The sequence below is a fragment of the Perca flavescens genome, chromosome 16 (genome assembly GCF_004354835.1).
Source record: "Perca flavescens isolate YP-PL-M2 chromosome 16, PFLA_1.0, whole genome shotgun sequence".
Taxonomy (NCBI): domain Eukaryota; kingdom Metazoa; phylum Chordata; class Actinopteri; order Perciformes; family Percidae; genus Perca; species Perca flavescens.
This window is the reverse complement of record NC_041346.1, coordinates 29,918,635-29,926,134: the sequence shown is the minus strand read 5'-3', so window position 1 is coordinate 29,926,134 and position 7,500 is coordinate 29,918,635. Positions and strand designations below refer to the sequence as shown.

General features: G+C 41.9%; 1 long non-coding RNA gene across 1 annotated transcript in view; it reads right to left on the bottom strand.

Annotated features, from left to right (window-relative positions):
* LOC114571033 (uncharacterized) overlaps positions 1-7,396 on the bottom strand; it is a 40,093-nt gene extending 32,697 nt beyond the window's left edge. Inside the window, exon 1 of the long non-coding RNA XR_003694608.1 lies at positions 7,043-7,396. This is a non-coding gene — a long non-coding RNA (uncharacterized LOC114571033). The remainder of the gene's footprint in view (positions 1-7,042) is intronic.
* Positions 7,397-7,500: the final 104 nt, after the last annotated feature.

Below are 7,500 nucleotides of genomic sequence, written 5' to 3'. Positions count from 1 at the left end.
TCGTGGACATGGACGATGCTGCATTGATAATCGGCCGGCTCAGAATCGATTATTTCTGTTTACAATTTAATGTGGGTTAATGTATGTATTCTGGTATGTTTTTGCACATTCAGGAGGTGCCATGTGCTCAGTGCTGTATAGTTTTATGTATCCAGTTTATTTAGTATTAGAGCACTGCAGAATGTTTGGTTTTTGAAGCTTGAAAAGCGATAAATTAAATCTCCTACATGGCTTTAATAGAAACATGGATTTGACGCATCGTGATGCATCGCGATATCGAATCGAAAACATGATGATCGTAATCGAATCGGGAGATCAGTGAAGATTCACACCTCACACACACACACACACACACACACACACACACACACACACACACACACACACACACACACACACACACACACACACACACACACACACACACACACACACACCCCGGTGTTGTTTTTCTTTAAGCCCCCCAACGTCACCTTCTGAGAAAATGAAGCGAGAGCAAATGAAAAATAGTATTATTTTAAAATAAATAAAATTATTTTTTTCTATTTGAGATTTTAATTTAAGTATTTCCATTTAAGTTTTTACATTTCACATTTAATTATGGCATGATTTTTCCTAGTAGCGTAGTAAAATAATACTATAAAATACTATTTTTCAATTAAAATAATACTATTTTTCAATTAAAATAATTGTATTATTTATTAAAATACTATTTTTAATTAAAATAATACTATTTTTAATTAAAATAATAAAAAAAATTAATTAAAATATTACTATTTTTAATTTAAATAATACTATTTTTTAATTTAAATAATACTATTTTTTGTTTAAAATAATACTATTTTTTTATTGAAATTTTTATGTTTATCTCGCTTTGTTTTCTCTTTGGACTTTCAATTTGAATTATGAATAAATATTCCCTCCATAACTTTCCAGGCAGCGCGGCAATGGTTATGTTTAAGGTTACGGTGAGGGTTAGCTGCCTGTAAGACGACGCTGGGGGCTTAAAACACCATCGAGCCCACCGTGCACTCAGCGTCTGTCTCCATCAAGGAGAGAAGACGGCTGGCGATATTCACAAGTTCACTAAAGGTTGGTATCTATCTCGTGAACACCTTTACGTTGGTTTGTCGAGGTCAAAACACCATATGTAGCAGCTGTGACTCAGATAAACCTATTATTCATAATGTAGTGTCATTTGTTTTACTCTCACACTGAATGTTTGCTGCTTCAATCCAGATGAGTTTTGAAAACTAGAGGTAGACCTATTAATCGGCACCGATAGTTGATTGGTGGAACTATCGTTATCGGCTAAAATCCATACCGATAGTTTTTCCTGGTTGCATCCGTTGCTGCAGCGGCTGAGAAGTGCGCGCTGTCATTCATTACACAGAATGGGGTTGATTTGGCCCGTCTTATCACCAACTATAGGCGACAGACAGATGGTTTATCCAATCAGCTAACCAGGATTTTCACCCCCTTCCCAAAAGTTCTCCAACGGTAAGTTCCCAGATGGATATGCCGAGCAAATACGTAGCGATCCATCTGGTGGTAGTGAAAAAGCATTGACAAAACTCAAAAATACATTTTAAAAAGAGTCTAAATGAGGGTACATTTTCCCAGGAGAATAACAAGTTGTAGCCTATGGTTGGACAGGCAGACAACACAAGGGTTAAAAAACACAGCTTTATCTTTCACAGCAACATGAGCCGGTGTTGCGTGATGCCTATCTGTCTGTGCCTGTCGGTGCAGACGCACTCGACTGTCTGTGCCGGCCTCTCGGCATCCAGTCGAAACCAGTTTTGGTGTTTATCAGCAGGACAGACTCAGCCTGTTCGGTCGGAGCCAAAACATTGTTCCCGTGAACTCTCGTTCCAGTGGGCGGGAGGATTTTATTCTCTGTTTGTGAGAGCGTAGTCAAAGTAAAACTCAGAGAGCCCTTATGAGATACAGCACTGGTTCTCAAAACTTTTTTCCCCAATAATGTAGCTCATGTCAATTGTGTTTTTAAGCCAAGTAGCCAGAGATAGATTTACCAAACAACTGCCATGTCACTGAATAACATTTAAATGCTGATGGAAAAAGGTGCCGAAAAGTGAATTGAAGTAATGATAATAATAATAGTGATAACATAAAGTAATAAGTCAATCTACACAGCTCTATCAAGGAGAGCTGGAAGGAAGGCAGAAATAGGTGGAAAATAGTATCAAAAACTGAGAAAACAGCAACAAAAACTTAGTGGAAAAAGTGACAGACTTGGAGAAAAAAAAACACAGTAGAAAGAAGGAACGCAAACAAACTATGAAAAAAGTGACAAAACCCTTGAAAAAGGGGGAATTGTTTTTAGAAAAAAGCGACAAAAACTTCGACAAACTTGGAGAAAAAAAGAAGACCGTAGAAAAAAGGGAGGGAGGGAGAGAGAGAGGGAGGCAGGCAGGAAGGCAGGAAGGAAGGAAGTGAGGGAGAAAGTAAGGGTGGGAGGAAGGATGGAAGGGAGGGAAGAAGGAAGGGATGAAGGAAGGATGGAAGGAAGGGAGGGAGGGAGGAAGGGAGGAAAGAAGGAAGGGAGGAAGGAAGGAAGGGAAGGAGGGAGGGAGGGAGGAAGTGAGGAAGGCAGGAAGGGAGGCCGGAAGGAAGGGAGGCCGGAAGGAAGGAAGGAAGGAAAGGAGGGAGGAAGGCAGGAAGGAAGGAAGGATGGGAGACAGGAAGGCAGGAAAGAAGGAAGGATGGATGGGAGGGAGGGAGGAAGGCAGGAAGGAAGGAAGGAAGGATGGATGGGAGGGAGGAAGGCAGGAAGGAAGGATGGGAGGGAGGAAGGAAGGCAGGAAGGAAAGAAGGATGGATGGGAGGGAGGGAGGAAGGCAGGAAGGATGGATGGGAGGGAGGGAGGAAGGCAGGAAGGAAGGAAGGATGGGAGGGAGCAAGGCAGGCAGGAAGGAAGGAAGGAAGGATGGGAGGGAGGAAGGCAGGAAGGAAGGAAGGACGGATGGGAGGGAGGGAGGAAGGCAGGAAGGAAGGAAGGATAGGAGGGAGGAAGGCAGGAAGGAAAGATGGATGGGAGGGAGGAAGGCAGGAAGGAAATTTGAAGTTTATGCCATCCTCCCTTCCTTCGTCCCTTCCACTCTTCCTCCCTTCCTTCCTTCCTGCCTTCCTTCCTTCCTTCTTTCCTATAGAGTTCGGGATCGTTTCGTCACGTCGCAATGCATTGTGGGAATCACTGTACGGAAGTAGATGTACTGTATAGTAGGCAGTAGGTAATTGAAATAGTAATATCAGGTTTTATTTTGGTTATTTTAAAAGGAGAATTACGGCCAATTTTTACGTTAATCTTGATCGCTATAGCTACGCGAGTACTTTCGATAGAAAAAAACCCGACCCGAATCAGTGCAGGTAACACGGAGAAGCTGCAGCTACGTGTAGAAGTGTCCTCTGAGCTAAAACGGCAGTTGTCGGAGCAAGTTTTAGAGTGCCTTTGTGCCTCTTAACAGATACAAAATAAAATTAATATGTCTAGTGCCACATGAACAGGGCCCTTACGTATCAACAACAAGATGCGTTTTCCTCTCAGACATTGTTTAAATTCACCTACCCTGGTCCCTCGATCCTGTCGGTAGCTAGGTTGCCCTGCTAGCTGATAGACGTTAGCTGCTAACTGCCCTGCTAGCTGATAGCCGTTAGCTGCTAACTGCCCTGCTAGCCGATAGCCGTTAGCTGCTAGCTGCCGTCCGGTGAGTGTATTCAGACAGGCTTCTGTGATAATCATCCCAATAACAATCCACGGAGCGGTGGTGGTGTGGCTATGTCCTCCAGTTACTGAAGGCTAGCTTTAGCTCACGCTTGGAGCAGCAAGTTCATCTGCCTGTTGCCCCTCTCTGTCTGTCTCGTTCTATCCAACTCTTGTGAGGCTAGTTCTTCGTCTGTATACTCGGGTTTGAATAAATAAGGACGACCACCAAACTCAAAAGGCTCTTCAGTGTGTTGTATATCTGCTATATTCTCCATAGTTACGTTACTCCAAGCTTCTTCCCTTGTAAACAACTCCGCTCTTCACACACTACGCTCCAATCTGCACACTATTACCTTTTTTTCAGTTAGCTAAGCTTCAGTGACGCTATTACTGTGCAAGCCACAGACATCGTTTATCCCGTTTACATGTAGTTACATATAGTCACGGATATGGTCATAACCACTACAGTGCTCATTTACCAATTTTGAGGGGGAAATAAACTAAACTTTTCGCTGTGAAGGCATGATCTGTGTTAGCTACCACACAGACTGACACTGACAAGCTCACGGCACTTTCACAAAGTTAATGTATTATTATCAAAGCTGGAGTCTTTTTGCTTTGCTTTGTGGTCAACTCCGTTAGCATCGCGGCTAACGCTAACTGATATTTTTATGACATACATACATAAATATGTCCTCATTTTTTTTTAAGTAGCATTGTTTGGCTTCACTATTAAGTTTGTCAGTATACGGTATAGCCAACTTTTTTTTTTGTCTTTGTCCATAACTCTTTCTCCGTGCCGGTGGAGGTGGAGACCGGCCGGCTACGCTATTATCTTATTCCCAACCGTCGTTTGCGTTGCCTCTAAAATGGCCACCGCTACCCACAATGCACCGTTCCATAACGTCTACGCCCGAGCTCTATATATATCCTGTATCCGATACAGGATATATTCTCACGCTAGAAGAGAATAAGCCGACTTTCTTCTTTGAGTTGGGGACAAAAACGAGACATTTGAGAAAGTCATCTTGGTTGTTTTTTTTCACCATTTTCTGACATTTTAGAGACCAAAACATCTAATTACAGATATATTTGGCGTGGGGAAAGCCCTGCAGGGAGACCTAATCCCCCAAAACTAAATGATTGTTCCCTGTTTAGTGTGAATTAGCAGGGAGCGCATTAGACCCCCAAAACAACAGAGCCACTGTGATCCTACATCCTAAATCTGCACAAGCAACTTCCCTTGAATGTAGGGTGACCAGATGAGAATCGGTAAAATTCGGAACGAGACTGGGGGGGGGTGTAACATGAATTTCAAAACTCCGACCAACTGTCTGTCATGTCTGCGCTTTAACATCAGCAACATCCAATCCAATCACTCCTTCTGGTGGCTGCCTGCGCTTAACATGAATTTCAAAACTATGAACCAAGATTATTTATTATTTTTATTCAGAAACTCAACTGTCTTGTCTTGTAAACCCGAAAATACCAAAATAAAAATCATTTAAATCATGAACTCAGGTGATTACGGGAGCTGCAAGCTGCAGCATGACTCATTTAAAAACCACCATGAACAGTTTCTAATGTTCAATCAGACAATAGCTACTCCAGAGTCTGCTCTTGAGACTTTGCTAAAATTTTCTAACTCATTTAACTGTTAGAGCTCTTGGTTTTTGTAAACATGCAAATTCCTCTTAGGACAGTCTTACAGTAGGAAGATGTTCCCACAGCCCTGTCCACACATTTCTAAGATTTCTTTTCCAAAATTAGGCCCTATGTTCCCACATTGTATCAGATGTTATCCCCAATTCTCCCAATTTGGTAGCCAATTACACCCAACCTATTATCCTGTAGCAATGGACTACAGATGGAATGTAGCTTTTAGCTAAATCTGGTGCGCCCATCTCTTTGTTTATTGCAAACATTTAATGTAAGTGCACATTGTCCTTTTAAATAAACAAACTTAAACGAAGTAGCACAGAGGCCTCGCATTAACTAGCTTCTGGTCAGACCTAATTTTGAAAATGTCCTAGAAATGTGGGAAGGTATATATAAAATATGGTGTTTTTTGAAAATCAAACCATGTAAACCTATTCTGGTACAACCTTAAAATACAATTATGAACCTGAAAATGAGCATAATATGGGCGCTTTAACAACAACAAAATAAAGTTCAACAGTAACCGCCCACTTTTTTTAACTTCTCTGGTTCCAGAAGTGATTTTTAACCATTCAATTTCCCCACTGAAGGTTTGATGAAAGGCTCATATGAATGAGTTTTAAGCCTGGAACCAAACCAACCAGCTAGGAGGTGAATCGCGACCCTAAAACATTTGATATGCCTTAAAATAACGTTCTGAAAACGGCAAAAGAGGCAGGTACAAGACTGTGTTCAGAAACTACCACAGATATAAATGGTAGCAGCTAGCTAGCAGTTTTGCGGGTTCTGTAAAACATTTCCATGGTAACAGCGAGTTCCACTGATCAGAGAAGTCGCCGTTACGCTTAGGATTGTGGGTAATGTAGTACTTATCAATGACATCGCGAAATAAAACATGTTTTTTCTTAGAACTAGGTTGATTTCACACAGACTTGTGGCTTCGTCGTTTCACGTACTCTGAGCTCGTGGTCCGTCTACACCGGATGGTTTAAACCACATGTGTCAAAGTGCAATTACCTGACATTCAAAGCAGACAGCGACTCAGAAATTCCCACAGAAGCAGAGTGTTTTCATATTCAGGCTGTGAAACAGGTTGTTGTTGTTGTTAAAACAATAGTATTTCTTGATTTGCTAAATTCTATGATGGCTAAGGAACTCTTGATGACTTTTGTAGGGCTTCATGTCAACAAAAATGTGACAAAAAGCAACAAATTTACAAAAAGGTGACAAATGTCTGAGAAAGCCACTGAAAAGTTGGAACAAAAACAATAAAAATTAGGAAAAAAGCTACCAAAATGTTTTAAAAAAGTGACATGCAGTAACGAAAGCACGTAAATACACTATACATGTTTGGCCCTTGGTGGGATTCTCTTTTTCCAGAGTGGCCCCTAGTGAAAATGAGTTTGACACCCCTGGTTTAAACATTATGACTGATAATCTGAGCGGGAAGCAGCACAACAACATAAAATAGGCATAAAATACATTTTTCTTTTCTTTTTATGTTCATCACAATCTGAAAAGCAGTAAAGCTGGACAGAAACGTCCAACAACAATTCAGCCTCACTGACATTAGAGCAAGCACAGAGCCAGAAACGAGCAAATCAAAACATGAAAGCACAAGCAGACACAGCAGTAGCCTAGCAACTAAAAACCAACCTTTTACGCCGCCGGCCTCCTCGGTCCGTCTCGGGGCTCCTCGGTCCGTCTCGGGGCTCCTCGGTCCGTCTCGGGGCTCCTCGGTCCGTCTCGGGGCTCCTCGGTCCGACAGGAAAACTGGCCGACAACCGACAGCAACCACTGGGCCTCGGGCAGAAGTTACTTCTTATTCCTATTATTTCACTTTCCGCCGGGCCAAACAACTTATCTGAGGTGAATACTGTATGTATATAATTTATATTATCGTCGCGAACAACGTAAACATGGACTGTAGCTAAAGATACACCAGCTAGCTAGGCTAAACCGTCTCTAACTGTAGAATCAAACCGGATCAAACCAGATGAATTAATTAGAGCCAGGTTATATTCCCAAACTGTGCACCTGCTTGAATTTGATTGGACGTTGCTAGTCATCCTCCCCCGCCCACCCTTTCGAATGAGCCAATGGTTGTGAAGCAT